Source organism: Stegostoma tigrinum, chromosome 1 (assembly GCF_030684315.1).
Source record: "Stegostoma tigrinum isolate sSteTig4 chromosome 1, sSteTig4.hap1, whole genome shotgun sequence".
Classification (NCBI taxonomy): Eukaryota; Metazoa; Chordata; class Chondrichthyes; order Orectolobiformes; family Stegostomatidae; genus Stegostoma; species Stegostoma tigrinum.
Window position 1 is genome coordinate 37,776,095 of NC_081354.1, and position 18,921 is coordinate 37,795,015.

General features: G+C 37.9%; 2 protein-coding genes across 7 annotated transcripts in view; one reads left to right on the forward strand and one right to left on the reverse strand.

The window, feature by feature from the left end:
• Positions 1 to 18,921, reverse strand: part of idua (alpha-L-iduronidase) — a 254,145-nt gene that overhangs the window by 184,898 nt on the left and 50,326 nt on the right. The window lies entirely within an intron of this gene.
• The window catches only part of slc26a1 (solute carrier family 26 member 1), a 68,216-nt gene that overhangs the window by 18,675 nt on the left and 30,620 nt on the right, over positions 1 to 18,921 (forward strand). Inside the window, exon 1 of one of the 2 annotated variants that reach the window (XM_048521244.1) lies at positions 6,018 to 6,167. The exons of the other annotated variant lie outside the window; for it this stretch is intronic. The gene's annotated coding sequence lies outside the window, so the exon portion shown is untranslated. Of the gene's footprint in view, positions 1 to 6,017; positions 6,168 to 18,921 lie in introns of those variants that run through there. 2 annotated transcript variants of the gene reach the window in all.

The window sequence follows — 18,921 nt, forward strand, 5'->3', positions numbered from 1 at the left end:
CAAGTTTTAAAAAAAGGCACTGATTACTGAATGAGTCTTAAAATAACTTTTCTTTTGAGGGTTCTTCTTAGATCTTCTCAAGAGCTAGTTTTGATTTGTAAGGACCACCTTTCGATTTTGAGGCTCCTTTTTCATTCTCATTGACTATTTGTCATTCAGTAAGATTAACTCCCATATTCATGTTACCATGTGGTTTCTGGGCTCTTTACAGAATCAGAATTAGAGAAATTCATCAGCATCCTCAATAATCATCAACCCTCCATCAAACTTAAAGGCAGAACTTAGAAAAAACATTTCTTAGAAACCATAATATTTAAAATTTGCACTAGACAACATGCATAAGTTAGCAACAAAAGTCCATCAAAATAACTTGCTTCTAGACTCAAAATGTCATCACCCCAAACACACCATTACAAACTTATGATGAATTGGCAAATGAGGAGACAAAATAATGAGGTCACATCTAATCCAGTCACAACCAGAAATCTAGAGGACTTTAGCAAGGCTACTACTATTTTTACTGCATCACCAGTCCCAATCTCAATTTCATATTTAACAATCGAGTGTTCATTAGGAGTAGTTTTTTTCCAATTAGTAGCTCCAGAATAGAGGTAACCTTGAACTAAATATTCCACACTCATTTGCAAGGAACTTGTCAATGATTTCACGTTTTCAGTTTTCCTGATTCCTGTTTATTAGACTGTGCTCTAATGCCAGGTTAAAAGTTGTTTTCCTTTCATTGCGGGCTCGCCTCTTCCTCAAACTTATTGCAATTGTCCTCTCACTTGCCAACCCCTTGTAGTTTCCCCCTGACAGACAGCACAACTACCCTCAAGCCCAGCCCATGACTAACTGCCTCAGTGGCATTGCTTGGCACCCTCACTTTGGGTTCCACCAGAGCCAATGAGCTCCTGATCTCATTAACCGGAGTTCAAACAAAAGAGCTGAATTCCAGAGGTAAGGTGAGAATGACTACCCTTGACATCAAGTCTGCATTTAGCTGCATGTGGCATCAAGCAGTCCTAGCAAAGCTGGAATCAACAGGAATCAGATGAAACATGCTGTATGTTGGAGTCACACTTGTTGCAATGGAAAATGATTTGGTCATTGAAGATGAGTCATTTCAGCTCCAGGACATCTCTGCAAGAGCCCTGCAGGGTACTGTCCTAGACTCAACCATCTTCAACTATTCATTAATGACTTTCTTTCCATCATTAGCTCAGAAGTTGGTAAGCTTACTGACAATTGCTTAACATTCAACTTTATTCATGATTCCTCAGATAAATGAAGTAGTCCTTAACTAAATGCAAAAAGATCTGGACAATATCCAGGTTTGGGCTGACAACTGACAAGTAAAATTCACATCATACAGTCCTAGGTAATGACCATCTCCAATAAGAGAAAATCCAATTTTCAATCTTGGGGATGACCATTAACCAGAAACTGAATTGGACTACCACATAAATACAGTGTCTAGAAGAACAGGCCAGAGGCCAAGAATTTTGCAATGACCAATTCACCTCCTTAGTCCCTCAAGCCTGCGCATGACCTATAAGGCACAAGTCAGGAGTGTGATGGAATACTCCCCATTTGCCTGATTGACTGCTGCTCCAGTAAGACTCAAAACATTCCATACCATCTGGTACAAAGCAGCCCCCACATGATGGTATATAGATGTGATTCCTTTCATTCACTCCACCACCAGCACTCATTAGCAGCATGTATCATGTTACAAGATGCACTACAGAAATTCCTTAAATAGCACCCTTCAAACCCACAACCACTACCATTTGGAGAATAAGGGCATGGGAATACCATCAACTTAAAGATCCCCTCCAAACCACTCACTATCCAGACTTTGGAAAAAATGTTACTGTTCCTTCGGTGTCACCTGGTCAAAGTTGTGGAACACTCTCGCTAATGGTATTTTAGGTGTAATGATAGCAAATGGACATCAGCAATTCAAGAAGGCAACTCACTGCCACCCTCGAGGACAACCAGTATAGGTAATAACGCTGCCATCACCCCCATTCCCTCAGTAAAATACATCCCTAGTGACTGCTCACGTCCTTCATTCTTGCCTGCTTACACTACTCACTGTTCCTCCAATCCCAATCTCTTCAGCATTTACTGAAAAGTACAGGAGTCAAGCAGCCTGAGATTAGGACTCCTCAGAAATTCAATCCAATCTCCTTTGGAGGGTGACTTTACTGATTCTGTTTTGTCCGATAACTAAACTTATTTACATGGGGAGAAATTCACCCACAATTACCATGCAGTTTGAGCAACGGTACTGTTGACACCACAGAAACCAGATACCATACCACATAAAAGCCTTAAATAATCTACCTACTTTAAATTTTAAGCTATGCACTTGTTAAAATAATTGATGACTGAAAATTGTAGAAAGTATTGTTCATCTTTAAATAAGGATTTTTAAACAATGGTCTTTTGCCTTGAAGAAAGTTGTCCACAAAGATCAACAAGCTTTGTGAAGTAGATTTCTCCTTTCCTGATATTAGCTTGAATCCAGCACACATCAAGTGGAATTCCAGGCATCTAGTAACAGTGATGTCATCCAGCAGAGTAGCAGCCAATCATAATAAACTTAGTTGATTTTATTAAGGTTTTCACTTTCAATTAAAATGTTCATAGGGAACATACACATAAAAGGTAGAAACTGAAATAACAATCCTTGACATTCAATTGCATTACCAATGTCTATTGATTATCTCTTGCGGGACATGGTTACTGCCTGGCATTTAAGTTACACAAATGTTACTAACTACTTGCCAGCCCCAACCTGCATACCATCCAGGTCTTGCTGGATTTCTGTCAAGGGCTGCTTCAGCATCTAAGGAATTGTGAATACTTCTGATGTAATACCAGCATTGTGCAATCATCAGTGAATTTCACACCGTCTGGCCTTACAACACATCCATGTACGAACTGTAGACTGGCCGAGGACAATCAGTACTAATGCCAGGATATTGTCAGAGCTCATTGTCTTTGCAGTATCTTGTGTCTTTACACTTTTCTTGATACCTGCGATGCTGGGGTGCTCCCATTAGAAGGTTCCTCTTTCTCCATCATGGCCAAATGAAGACTCAGCAGAGAAAGTGATGGAAACTACAGCCAGACATAGAAAATTCACTGAGGGGAAAGTTGTTATCACTCCTCACTGATTAGTTTTCTATATTTTAAAATATCAAATTTGCTGATCTGGCAACTCTTGTCTCTGATTCAGGTGTTGATGATTTGAGAACTCAGTACAAGGCTTCAAATCTCTCCAGTTATGAGAGAACATTTTTCATTGATACAATTAATGAATCATTCTTGTTAAGTTGGACAAATAAAACAGGGCCTATGCTCCCAGCACACTGGCTCATGCAGCTGCCACAACCAAAAGCAAAATTTTAAAAAATGTCTTGCAATTGCAACCATTTTAAAAAACAATTAGTGTGATGTGAAGTGTTTTAATCAAGCCAAGGAAATTACCACATTTCATATTACTAGTGTGGGGAATAATTCATAGCATTTTCTACTTCTTCTCGAATTCAACGGAGCAAGAATAGACTGGTTAGCAAGTGTATGAGCATAAAGGTTCTTTATATTTTACATTCTTTTAAAATGCGATTGCAATTTAGCCAGAAATACCAGTGTAAACTGTAATGTTTACACAATATAACTATTACTCTTGGGAAATGAGAAGAGTAGCTACATTCAGTCTAAAGTATTTCCTTTAGTTAACAAAAAGGCTGAACTACATGGAACTTCTCAATTTCGGCCACATTGTATAGTTCTGCAAGCAATAACATGGAATGATTTTATATACTAACTGGCATATTTTCCTTAGGTTTGCATCTTAATGGGATGGGAGAGAACAGAAGATAAGATAGATAAGCATAAATAGACCAAACAGCTCACTGAGCCTGCTGTGTTATTCAGTACAATCATGGCTGATCTGGTGCTTCAACTCCACTTCGTTACTGCCTGCTCCACATCTCTTGATTCCCTAAAAGGTTACAAATTCTGTCTACCCCAGCCTTAAATGTATTTAATGATTGAGATTCACAATATCCTCATCACAACCCTGAAAGATCAGCTCATTTTCCCTGAGACTGTAGCCCCTGCATCCAAGTTTTAGATCCCTTACTAGTGTAAACAATCTCTTAGAATCTACTCTATCAAGCCCCTTCAGAGACATTTCAATGAGATCACCACACTTCAGAATTATAGTCATGATAATGGGAACTGCAGATGCTGTAGAATCCAAGATAACAAAGTGTGAAGCTGGATGAACACAGCAGGCCAAGCAGCATCTCAGGAGCACAAAACTCTGATGAAGGATCTAGGCCCGAAACGCCAAGCAGCATCTCAGGAGCACAAAAGCTGACGTTTCGGGCCTAGATCCTTCATCAGAGAGTTTTGTGCCCCTGAGATGCTGCTTGGCCTGCTGTGTTCATCCAGCTCCACACTTTGTTATCTCCGTTATTTCAGAATTATAGACCCAGTTTGCTCAGTGTTTTATTATAGAACAATCTATCATCCAAGGGATAAACTTAATGAACCTTTGCTGCACCACCTCCAAAGCAAGTGACTATCTTCTTACATGTGGAGACCAAACTGTAACAAAACTCCACACGTGGTCTCACCAAAAATCTGTACAATGATAATAAGATTTTAAAAAGCATTTATTCCTGCACTTCAAATTTCTATGTAATAAAGACACATATGCCATTTGCCTTGCTAATTGCTTGCTCTTGCTGCATGCATCTTTCTGTAATCATTGTACAAGGACATCAAAGTCCGTTTGAAAATCAACACTTCAATTTCACACCTTGTGAAAATATATTCTACTCTTCTATTCTTAGGGCCAAAATGAATAATTTGACACTTCTCCATATTATAATCAATTTGCCATCTTGTTGTTCACTGACTTCATCTTTCTATACCTCTTTGCAGCCTTTGTGTCATGCCCAAAGCTTAGCCTTCCAGTTAGCTTTGTACCATCAGCAAACATGGATAAATCACTCCATTTCTTAAGTCATTAATGTAGATTGTAACTAGCTGAGGACCCCAGCAATGACTGTTACACTACTTCACTATTCACTGATTGCTAATTTGAAAATGCATACTGTCTGCTTCTTGGTCATTAGTAAATGTTCTATTCATGCTAATATGTTATCATCAACACCTTAAAATGCCTTTTATCCTTCTGCACTGCATCTTCTCAAAAGCCTTTCAGAAATCCAGGAATACAATATCAAACAAACAGTTCCCCTTTATCTACCTCACCAGTTACATCCTCAAAAAACCCAATAAGCTTGTCAAATCGGATTTTCCTTTAGAAAAACTGTGATTTATTCCAATCACACAGTGCCCTTCTAAATGCAGAGCTCATGTACTTCTCTGACTTTATGACATACACTGGCAGGAGTGGAACTCTTGGTAGGGTCATTCAAGCCAGACAAAATGAAAGGTGGGGGCCAGACTAACACATTCTTCCTCAAATGTGTGTTTGGCAGCCAGTGAAACAACATTTCATAACAGCAACAATACAAAGACAAAATAGGTCTGTTACAGATTTGTAAACGGCAATATCAACTGTGAATAACATGACCCATTGAATGTGAGGCAAAATGATACTTCAATTTGTTGTGAATGTCAATCTGGACAAATACCAGTGGAAGAAGTGTGTTGCTGCTTTCATTAATCAGGTAAAAGGTGCATCTTTCTTGAATTCCTTAAATTAGCAGTACCTATTCGACATCCATAAAACATCAAAAGGGAATGAATGGCAATTTCCAAATTAAAACATGTGCTTTGACCTGTGTTACCTTTCTTGGTGACAATTAAAAGTCATAAAAATATTATAAGAAGTACAGAGAAGGCTTTTGTCCAAGTGATCTGGTGAACAAATATTACTCGTACTTTCCGCTGACAAAACTAACCCCAAGCAATCAACCTATTAAATAAGTAATCAAATAAAAAGGAGCGGCTGATTGCAACTCAGACAGTTCATGTAAGGCACTGAATTTAGCCATTTGAGGGTTGGTGGACAAGTTTTACCATTACTTTCTGCCATACTTTACGTTTCAAACAAAACTAAATCTGATTCTAATCTTGACTTATGTTCAGAAGGAACAGAAAACTTACAATCATTGGTAAGTGGATATAAAATGATATTTTCATTTAAAGAAAGAGTGTTAAAAATGGTTAAATTTTCAGTTGAGTTAGTGGGTTTGAATGTATGAAGATTTTGAGTTACAAAACAAAACAGTTTGATCAGATACACAGAGGACATTTTAGGTGATTTAAAATGAACAGTGTAAATTGCATGCAACTAACGTACAGAAACAAGTAAAGCCAATGATTAGACATCAGCAACATTTGAGAATGTTCAACAGTTTATTTTTACTTTAATGAATGCGCATATTCACCACAATGCAATTCTAAATGATGCTATTATGTTTACTTTCATTAATGCTGGTGCCTATTAGAAAAAATGTGCTGAAACAAGATAACAGTTTGCATATTGTATTAACCCAATGTACTCTAGTATTATGTCTATTACATGGTTACAAAGATACGCCAAACTCTAGAATCTTCAGATCAGATCATACTTGGATAGCTACATTTAATTTCGATCATTATTCTTCATTAAAGATGAGCATGCTTGTTGGAGAGACATGCTATTTGAATTTTGTCAAGTGTAAAGGGAACATGAATGACAGGAGATCAGAAAAAAGTACACAATCCACACCTGCATTGACTGGGGGCAAATCTCAGTAAGGTATATATATATTTTTTAAAATTAGAACTCAGTTATGCAAAAGTCAATAAGGACTTCAAATAATAACACAAACTATACAACTGAAAAATAGAATATGAAAAGCAAACATTAGCGAGTTGTATGGATTTTACCAACATAAATTATATAGTTTGTTTCCAAAAGGTCTGTCAGGTGGAAGTAAAACGGAATGAATGAATTATAATCACAAAGAATTGAGAAATAAGAAAAAAAGCCCCTGACCCATACAGTCAGATAGACGTTAGAAGGAGCACACCATAAATTCACCATAATGATATCAAGTGTTAAACATTAACAAGTAAAACAGATTGCATAAACTCGATTTCTATTATCTTCAGTTTAGAACATTGTGTTGTTTAAAGTTATATTGTATTTAAAAATGATGATAATGAAAGGAATCTCTAAATAGGTAAACATGAACTACTTCCTCTGGCAAGTGAATCCAGGCAAATGTCATAATATTGCATATAGGAGGGAAATCATGAAGCAGTTTTTCACACAAAAATGCTAGTGGGAATTAGAAAATTTCCTCAATAGATCATGGAGGCTAGATCAATTTAAATTTTTAAAGAACCAAGGTCAATAGATTGTTATTATGTAAAATATTATCACAGCACTGTGGGTAAGTTGTTAGCAATGATGCCTTAGTGCCAGGGTCCTGAGTTCGATTCCACTCTCAGGCAACTGTCTGTGTGAAGTTTGCACATTTGCCCCGTGACGGCGTGGGTTTCATCCTCGTGGTCTGGTTTTCTCCCACAGTCCAAAGGTGCGCAGGTTAGATGGATTGGCTGTGCTAAACTGCCTGACGTATCCAAGGATGTGCAATCTTAGGTGGATTAGCCATGGGAAATGCAGGGCTACAAGGATAGGGTGGGTCTGGGTAGGATACTCTTCAGAGGGTCAGTGTGGACTCAAATTGGCTGAATAGCCTATTTCCACATTGTAGGGATTCTATGATATCTGTGGCTTGGATGAGTAAATGAAATTTTGGGTACAGATCATGCATAATCTTAAATCAATGACAAATCAAGGTGGCACTTAATGCTTTATTTTTATATGACAACAGACTCCAGAATTGTATTATCTTAAAATGTGATAGGGATAGAAGAAAATATAACTTGTTTTGGATACTGGTGTCATTACATCCCTTGTTGCCCTTTGAAACGGTTAGTTCTTTAGGCCATTTCAGAGGGCAATTGTTGTCAGGCCGGAGTCATATATAGGTCAGACAAGGTATAAACAGCAGATTTCTTTAAAAGGGCATCAGTGAACTGGATGCAATTTTATGATAATCATGAGTAGTTACATGGTGGCTGTCAGGCTAGCTTTTGATTCCATATTTTACTGAATCCAAAGTTCCACCATCTGCCATCATGGTATTCACATCCATGTCTCTAGATCTTTAGGCTGGGGCTCCACATGATGAGTTCAAAATCATTACCACTATACCACTGCCTCACCATGCTTCATTAACAACTCATGAAGTATGACAGATTTGCAAACCAATTACAGATAAAACAGTGATTTATGCTTCATCGGAACATAAGAATTTTCTGACACGTTTATAAATTCACCTTCTACCATTCTCGTTGTTGCAGAATACCTTAATAAGATTAAAAACTGAACGAACTACAGATGCTGTAAATCAGGAACAAAAGCAAAGTTGCTGGTAAAACTCAGCAGGTCTGGCAGCATCTGTGAAGGAAAAAACAGAGTTAACATTTCAGGTCCGGTGACCTTTCCTCAGAACTGAAGTGAAGACGTTCTGATGAAGGGTCACCCGACCCGAAATATTTAATTTGCTTTATCCTTCACAGACGCTACCAGACCTGCTGAGCTTTTCCAGCAACTTTGTTTTTGACTTTAATAAAATTATTTGCTAATCAATCAACTGGTGTCAGGTAGACATTAAAATAACAGAATAATGAAAGTGATGGATACCTTTATGAACTACACGTCAAGAGTTACATTTTTATTGCAAGCATGCTACACCAAATGCCTGCTAAACCAGAAATTGTTCTTTCACTGTGTCCAAAAATGTGGTACTCTGAACTGAATCAAATCTGAATTTGAACAATCAATATTGTTTGAGCGATTGACTGTTCTTTCATTAAGCTATTAGCCATCACATCGAAGGCTAATGGGGGTTATTTCGTAGTATATTTTGGGTTTCTAAATGTTTCTCTATTCACTCAATTTCATCTCCCACCAATGTAAAGCTGATTGGTTTACAGCTCTCTGATAATACTCTACCCCAGGTCTATAATGCCAATTTCTGCATCTCCAGAAAATTATTTAAAACTTGTAGGAATGCCTATACAAGCAGTTCACTAGATTTGTTTAAAACGTACTGAATACACTGCATCCAGATGAGGATTTGATTCTGTTTAAGAGTTCTTAAGTTTTATTTAGTGCTTCAGTTGCTTTTATTTTAAATGGTTACTTCATTTCTGATCTGAATATTTGATGCCATGCCCACGTGTCCCATTTCCTTGGCAAATATTGATTTAAAGTACTAACCTTTCTGCAATTTCTACATAGTCTTGGATATTACCATGCTCTGTCAATAAGTGACCCTATTCCCACTTCATATTTTACTTTTATTAGTTGCATGTCTGCAGAATGTTTTTTTTGTTCATTGATAATTAATCTCTAACTTCTTCACATCTCTCATCATGTATCCCGTCAACTTGTGCATGTTTTTGCCTTATCCTTAATTTTCCTTACATCCTTATTCATCCATGGTGCTTTATTATTTTTAACTTGTTCTCGTTTTCTTTTTACATATTGCTTATTTCTGCTTTTTAGTGGAATATTATTTCCATCTGTACCCTAACAAGCCAATTTTAAATGTTTCCTAATGGCTATTCCACAGCGTTGTTTACCAACATTGTTATCCACTACATTTTTTGCAAGTCTTCAGCTCCCCAAAAATTAGCCTCTCTCCAATCTGTTACATCGGTCTTCATAATAATCGTGGTCCACTCAATTATTAAATTAAAGCATATAATATTAAGGTCTCTATGATCCAAATGTTTCCTGCATGAACCTACTTTCATAATCACTTGCTAACTAACATGCTAACATTGAGATTCATATATTAGGTCATCCAGTATTTCAAATACTGAAGTTCTGCAATCTCTTTCAATCTTATTAGCTACATTTACATTTTTCCTGCCAAGGTGGACAAGTTTACAGTCTCTCTCATCCAACAAATGGGCAGTGCATTCTGTAGCAAATCAGGGAGCAGGGTGCTAATGTCGAATGAGTCAATATTAATCAATAACACCATGGTAAAAATAATTCTGGTGACAGTGATCACAAAAATGATGGAAAATTCATCATGTTAAGAGTCTGAAATTAGCATTTTATACCTAAACAAAGGCTTATGCGTAAAGATATATGAAAACAGAGTGGCCAAAGTGAATTGGGAAACCAGGTTTAAACGTAGGACAGTAAAGATGCAATGGCAGACTTTCCACTACAAATTATTCTCAGCAAAAACTTTACCCCAGTGCTGGTGGACCCTCAACAATCTTTCTGCCACACATGAATCTCTCTAACCTTATTTGCCCAAACCCAAATTTGTTCACAGCTCAGGTAATAAGCCAATGATTACTACTTTTGAGGATTGGATTTTAATTTAGCCCCTACCTGCTCATACTTCCTTTGCAGGACCTCTTTCTTAGAAATGGCATTGGTACTTATTTAAGCCATGCCTTGTCCACCACCTCTGGCTGCAAACACCTCTCCATCAACACTATATTCTGGACTATTGCTCATGGTTGCAGAGAACTGTATCTATCCTCAACTACAATAGAACAGAGGCACAGACTATTTTCTAAATGGGAGTAAAATCAGAAATCTGAATTGCAAAACAACTTGGGAGTTTAGTCCAGGATTTTCTTCAGGTAAACTGGCAGGTTGAATCGGTTGTTAGGAAGGCAAATACAATGTTAGCATTTATTTCGAAGGGACCAGAATATAAAAGCAGGTGTATACGTGTGAAGCTTTAAAAGGTCAGACTACATTTAGAGTATTTTGAGCAATTTTGGACCCCATACCACAGGATGGATATACTGGCTTGGGAGCAGGTCCAGAGGAGGTTCATAAGAATGAAAGGCTTAATAGATGATAAGCATTTCAGAGCTCTGGGGATTTACTTGCTGGAATTTAGAAGGATGAGGGGGAGATCTAATTGAAACCTACAGAATACTGAAAAGCTATGACACAGTGCACGTTGGGAAGATGAGCAGGTGAGGCTAGGACCCAAGGACACAGCTTTAGAGTAAAGGGAAGACCCTTTGGAACAGAGATGAGCAAAAACGTCTTTAGCCAGAGAGTGGTGAATATATGGAATTCATTGCCACAGAAGGCTGTGGAGGGCAGGTCATTAAGTATATTTAAGACAGACATTGTTGATTGTCAAGGGGATCAAAGGTTAAGGTGAGAAAGCAGGAAAATGAAGTTGAACAACTTATCAGCCATGATTGAATGGCAAAGTAGACTCAATGGGCCAAATGGCCTAATTTCTGATCCTATAAATTATGATCTACAATATTTCCTGTCACCGCTGCATTCCTATTTGATCCCCTGACTTGAACAGTTTCCTATATCACAGTGCTATGGTCAGTTAACTCATCCACACACATCCTGCATTCATCCGTATAAACTATAAGAACCTCAAAACTATTGGACAATTGCCAGAACTGAGATGTCTCCACTCCTATCTTCTCAATCCTTTTAACTGCCTCACTCATTCCTGTGCTTAACCATAAACCTAATTAGATATTGTCCTCAGGGATGTGATATGTCAGGTAAGTTGCCTCTGATATATGACAGTGGTCAATGGCGCGTCAATAAGGAAGGGGTTCCTCTAGCAGATACTTGTTGGGTGACTACCAGACTTCACCCACTAGTCTCCCTAAGTGGCAAATGTCCTTACTGATGTCAGAACAATGCAGAACTAGCAAACGGTTTTGCTTGTACTGCCAGGTAGGAATAGATGTCAGTCTGTGCAGTAACAGTGGCAAAAAGAGTGAAGGAAGTTAACCTGAGGGAGAACACCAGCAGTGGCTGGGAATGGGAATATAGTGCAGTTAAATGAATGGCTAAAGAGCTAGTAAAGGAGGGAGGGCTTCGGGTATATGGGCCATTCGGGTTGTATACCAGTGCAGGCAGGACCTCTAAAAGGAGGATGGGTTACACCTATACTGGAACGGCAACGCTATCCTGGAAGGGAGTTTGCTAGAGCCACTCAGGAGACTTCAAACTAGTGTGGCAGGGGCAGGAATGACAGCAGCAGGTCAGCAAGTAAAATGACCAAGGAGAAGTTAGAGACTAAGGTCAGTAATGTTAAGAAGAAGAACAGATGAGGCCAGAAGTGCATTTGTTTTAACATGAGGAGTATGATAGGCAAGGCAGATGAGCTTGGAGCTTCGGCTAATACATTTAACTATGACTTTGTAGCTATTACAGAGATTTGGTTGAGAGAGGGACTAGGGTGGCAGCTTAACATTCCAGGATTTAGATGTTTCAGGTGCGATAGAGGGAGCTGGGGGAGTTGTGTTACTGATTAGGGAGAATATCACATCTATACAGAGAGGAGACACCTTGGAGGGCTCATCCAGCGAGGCCATATAGGTACAGCTCAGGAATAGGAAGGGTGCAATCACTTTGATGGGATTGTACTACAGGCCTCCCAACAGCCGGCAGGTGACAGAGGAACAGGAATGTGGAGAGATTATGGAAAAATATGAAAACAACAGCATTTTTGTGGTTCATAATTTTAACTTTCCCTATACTGACTAGGATTGGCTTTATTACCAAGGGCTTCGATTGCGTTGGTAGGGTGGGGAGGGGGAAGGTGGACAAAACTTGTTATGTGTCCAAAACAGAAGTCTTTTTTTGAAAGTATGCACAAATAGTCCAACAATGGAAGGGGTCACACTAGACCTGGTGTTGGGGAATGAACCCAGCCAAGTGATCGAAGTTCCAGTATGGTAGTATTTTGGGAACGGTAACTATGAATCTATGTTTTAAGTTACTTATGGATAAAGATAAAGTGCAATCCTTAGGTGAAAGTACTAAACTGGGGGAGGATAACTATTACAATAAGGGAAGAACTGAAGGATGTAGACTGGACACGCAGTTTGAGGGTAAATCCACATCTGGCATGTAGGAATCTTTTCAAGGCCAGCTGATTAGAGTTCAGGGTCAGTATGTTCCTATGAAAATGAAGGGCAAGGATGGCAAGAGATATTAAGAGCTTAGTCAAAAAGAAAAAGAACACATACATAAGATTTAGAAACTGAAAACAGGCACACCTATGAAGAATACAAAGATAGCAAGAAAATTCAAACAAAGAATCACAAGGGTTAAAAATGGGTCACAAAATCACTTTGGCAAACAGAAATGAGGAAACTCCCAAGGCGTTTTATACACATGTAAGGAGCAAGACGGTAGCTACAGAAAGGGTATGTGTATCCAAGGACAAATGAGGTAATTAATGCCTGAAACCAGAAGAAGTAGGGAGTTCCTTAGAGAATATTTTGCATCAGTATTCACATAGAAGAGCATGGTGTATGGTGAACAGTGAATCTTGGGATGGATATGTTGATATTCTGGAGCATGTCAATACAAAAAAAATGGTATTGGGTATTCTAAAAAGCATTAAGGTGGACAAGTCCCCAGGGCCAGAGGGGATCTGTCCTAGAATATTGAGGGAGGCAGGTGAGGAAATTGCTGGGAAATTGCTATGAATTCTTAGCATCCTCTTGTTACAGGAGAAATCCCAGAGGACTGGATGATAGGCAACATTATCACTTTGGTTAAGAAGGGCAATGGGGACAATCCAAGAAATTACGGGCCAGTGAGCCTTTTGTCAGTGGTAGTGAAATTATTGGAGAAGATTCTTAGGGACAGGATTTACTCACAACAGGAAATGTATGACTTATTGGTGTTAGGCAACATGGGGGCTTTGCACAGCAAAGGTCAAATCTCAGAAGTTTGAGTTTATTGAGAAAGTGGCAGTACATGTTGTCTCTATAAACTTTAGCAAGGCTTTGACAAAATCCCTCACAGCAGGCTGATACAAAAGGTTATGTCACAAGGGATGAATAACAGAGTTTGGGGGAGCTGCAGATGGTGAGGAGGATTGCAGTAGGATGTAGATAGGCTAGAGACTTGGGCAGAGAAATGGCAGGTGGAGTTTAATCCGGACAAATCAGAGGTGATGTGTTTTAGAAGATCTAATGCAGGAGGGAAGTGGAAAGTAAATGGCAGAATCTTCAGTAGCTTCCACATTTAGAGGGATCTAGATATATAGATCCAGAGTTATCAAAAGTGGTAACACAAGTGGATAAGGTAATCAAGAACATATATAGCATGCTTGCGTTTAAGCGTCAGGACATGGAGTACACCAACTGGCAAGTTGCAGCTGTACAGAACTTTAGTTAGGCCACATTTGAAATAATGTACACAGATCAAATCACCAGACTAGCAGAAGATGAGGAGGCTTTGGAGAGGGAAGAGAAACAGGTTTACCAGGATGTTGGAAATGTTCAGTAAGTCTGGCAGCACTTGTAGACAGAAATCAGAGTTAACATTTCAGGTCAAGTGACCCTTCCTCAGAGCTTGATCTAAAACATTATCTCTGATTTATCTCCAAAGATGCTGCCAGACCTGCTGAGATTTTCCAGCCATTTCTAATTTCATGTCTGATTTACAGCATTTGCAGTTCTTTTTGTTTTTACCAGGATGTTGCCTGGTTTGGACAGTATTAGCTTGAGGAAAAGTCGGACAAACTTGGTTTGTTTTCAAGTGAATGTCAAAGGTTGAAGGGTGACCTGACAGAAGTTTACAAAATTATGAATGGCTTGGATAGAATGGCTCATTTGAGTTTTTTCTACCCTGGGGGAGAAATGTAAACTACGAGGGACATAGGTTTAAAATAAAAGGAGACAATTTTAAAGGAGATATGAGACGTAATTTTTCTTCAAACACAGCGAGTGGTAAGTGCCTGGAATTCCCTGCCAGATGAGGCATATAGAATTGCAACATCTAAGAGGCACCTACTTAGAACACTTCGAATCTATACAGTGTGGAAACAGGCCCTTCAGCCCAACATGTCCACCCTGGTCCTCGGAGCATCCCATCCAGACCCATCCGTTTTCAACCCACCTAATCTACACATCTCTGGACATTATGGGAATTTAATATGGCCAATCCACCTGGCCTGCACATCTTTGGACTGTGGGAGCAAACTGGAGCACCCGGATGAAACTCACGCAGACAAGGGGAGAATGTGCAAACTTCACACAGAGTCGCCCGAGAATGGAATCAAACTCGGGCCCCTGGTGCTGTGAGGCAGGTAGAAAATGCAGGGATATGGACCACATAAGAGCAGAAGTTTTTTAGTTTAAAAAGGCATCATGTGTCAGCACAGTCTTCGTGGGGCGAAGGTCCTGTTTGTCTGCTGTACTGTTCTCGATCAGAAGACTTCACTTTAGGTAAAAGGTTAATGATACATAGACTATTTTACCAGTTCATATGGTAAGTGTAAATGTGATGCTTAACTATTGAAAATGAAGCTAAGCAAGTTCCATGCCACAGCTAATATAACTGCATGTAAAAGATAGGCAACAAATAGGGAATGAAACATCATTGTGTCATCAATCTGCTGAAACTGTTTTTATCACAGTATTAGATCAGGGTGGTTTGAGAGGCATTTAATTATTTTCGTCTTTCCTAGGAGATAACAAGGCTGCTAATGGCAGCATACACAGAAGTCATGCCCTGGGTTACATCATGACTGTCTGGAACAGACAAGTTTTTTGGATTGTTTGTCATTTTGTGTGTTTTTCAAGTGATAGACTCAGATACTCAGCTGTTGTCCTCATAAATGTGTACATGAACTTTTCCATGAACTTACCTCTTCATTTGGTAAAATGCATGAACAATTGCCAACGTTGATGCAATAACCTATCATTTTAAAGGAAATTTGGACCGAAATTGGGCCCACCCTATTTTACAGACATTCCCTCATTCCTGAAGATATTCTAAAGGTATATTCAAATAGCTAAGAGGTATTAGTAGTCTGAACCACATGTCACACTTCAAGTGTCTGATCTTGGGATTAGACTGCCAATAAATATAGCTTTGTAAAGAAAACTGTTATAAACATAACAGCAAAACTATCTTGAAACTCTTTTCTTTCAAAGCATCCAATTGTATATTCCACAATTGTAGTTCTCATTAAAACATACTGGAATATAACAATGGAAGAAATATTACAATCCATGCATTGTGCAACAATTCCTTTCTTGAAATGTGGTTAATCCAGACACCTTAAAATAAAAGCAATGATTTTAAAACAAAACTTTATATACCAACTTCTTGTACAATTATAGGTTGCTTTGTGCTACTCTAGTGCTCATGAAACAGGAATTAAACTATCCAGGATCATTTACTTCAAGGCAGATATTTTATTCAAATTTTAAATTTTCCATGTTTTTTTCTTTCCCCTATGTTTTCCATGTTTTGAAGTTAAGATGAGTCATAAATTTTGCTATTCTCATTTTCTTGTATCAGATCTAAATAATAATGAATTAACCTTTTCATCAGAAGATGAACTTAATATGAACATACATAATAGAACTGGACAAATAAGTGTTTAATATTACAAAATAAGGCTTGTTCATTTCACCAAGGCAGGAAGTGGTGACGGTTTTGGTTTATTTCGGAAAATGTTTTGTTTATTGGAGATTTTGAGATGTCCATTTTGAGCTTGAGTAACTTGGACTATCAACTTGATGTGCTAAGTTCTTTCTGTCAGAATGCAGTCTTGCTATCATCCTCCATAACTCCTCCTAAACCTAAGTAACTGCCTCTGTCTTACTGCTAAAAAAAACCATCTCACTGATCCAAGCAGTTTATAAAATTAGGAGGGCCTATAAGGATTTAATTTGTAATCAATCTTTGTTGTTTGATTTTTTTCCATCAAATATGATTTGGATCTGAGCTGTTGAGAGTCAATTTGCTCTTTTCAGATATCTCTTGGCAAGTCTACAGGGAGTACACATAATTCATTCAACTTCCAATATTCTAGAATTTACATTGTTCAACACTAACGTTTATTTGCTACCAATTACTTATATTACAAAACCTGACAATCCGTTTGCAAAATTGATTTTTTGTCTACTACTTCTTAATTGGTGTCACCTGCAAATATTTCATGTATTTTATTCCCCTGATTAAAAGCCGAGAGTGACACTTGTTTTATTTTGAAATGCTTTCTTAACTCGTATTCATCAGGTTTTGTTGCTTCACGTCCTTTACAACTGTACTGTTTTGTTTTACTGCCTATTCTTATTTCTTGCGTCAAATGAAAATTAAATCATTTCCATGTTCTATGCATAACACCGGACATTGTTACTATCCTCAATTTCTAGCATTTCTTAGTTTTGTTTAACTGTGAACTTTAAATTTATACTTCGATATTTAATTCCAAATCATTAAGGTATGCCAAAAAGACTATTGTTGCAAAAGTGTCAAATGAGAAACACCACCCTTCAGTATGAAAAATATTTCTTAAATCGCCACTGTCTGCCTTTTGTCCCTTTAGCCAATTTTGTAGCCATACTGCCTCTAACCAATTAATACAGTGTACTACAATTTGTCAAACTGGTCTAAAATGTGACATTCTGTCAAATGCCTTTTGAAAGTCTACATACATCACATCAACAACACCACTCAATCTTCTCAATCACTTTAAAGAACACAATCAAATTAGTCAAAACTATTTAATTTCAATGTCTTTTTATTTAATGCACAATTTTCAAATGCCCCAAAAATTCTGTCTCTAAATGTTTTCTACCACAGACTTTAACCTGACTGAGCATAACTTTCAAGGTTTATCCTCTCCCCTTTTTTAAACATGAGTACTGCCTTTTAATCATTCAGGCCTTTGGCAACAGCTTCATATACATGGAACATTGGAAGATTGTAGACAGAGCTTCCACACTTTCCACCTTTATTTCCATCAATAATCCAGATTCTGTAAAGATTTTCGAAAAGGAACTGGACTGTTATCTGAAGAGGAAGAATGTACAGGACTGCAGAGAGAAGCAGCGGGCAGTGTCATTAGGTGACCAGCTCTTTCCAAGAGACAGCTGGCACTAATACAACAGGCCAAACTGGCTCCTGTGCTTTAACAATTCTGTAATTCCATGAAATTGACTGATATTCTCTGCATTTCTGTTCTCAGTAATTTCCAATAATATATTTTTGAACCCAATTGGTGGCTTTAACTAATCTGCCTGGCTTGCACCTGTTCAATACAGACAGGCTCCACAGATTTATGACGATAATGCTGACCAGAAAATGAACTAATTTTGTGTGGTACGTGCTTTATGTGCTGTAATGGTTAATACATCTATATTTGCTTAAATAGAAATATAATGGATAATTCCTCAGTAACACATACATGCATAAACACTACACAAATGATTACCATTAATCAAATTACAAAGAAGATGAAAAATTGTGTGTCAGAAAGGTTGTGATCGATATAAGTAAGGTAAGCTTGAAATGGAAAAATTACTCTTGTCACATCGTAATTTGTTATCCCTAAAAGGCTAGATTTGTATTTAACTGTTAAACATTTACCAATTACTTAGTTACCAGAAACAAGTGATTAGTAATTCACAACCATAGATCCTCACAGATGAAACAAGCCACGGTCTAAAATGATCCCTCGAAAATCCATGACCTTAATGAAAGCTTGGAGTCAACAAACATAAACTAACAGAATTATTTACAGTTTCAAGTTCATTTTCTGTTTTCTCCCATTACTGCAAATATGTTGCTGTTAGCTGCATCTATTAGCTATTGTTACACTGTTTAATTGCTGTGATATTTAAATCAAAACTTTCCCTTCTAAAGATAGTTCTGGTCTCTGCTATCGATTTTATTCCTGCTAGGTTACCATTAATTTGAAATCAGCAGGGAGAATTTTCTGAAATACAGGACTGGAAATAACAGTTTACCCTAAAATATCCTAAAACCTGTCAAAAAAGATCAACATCTGACAGGAATTCAAGAATGGG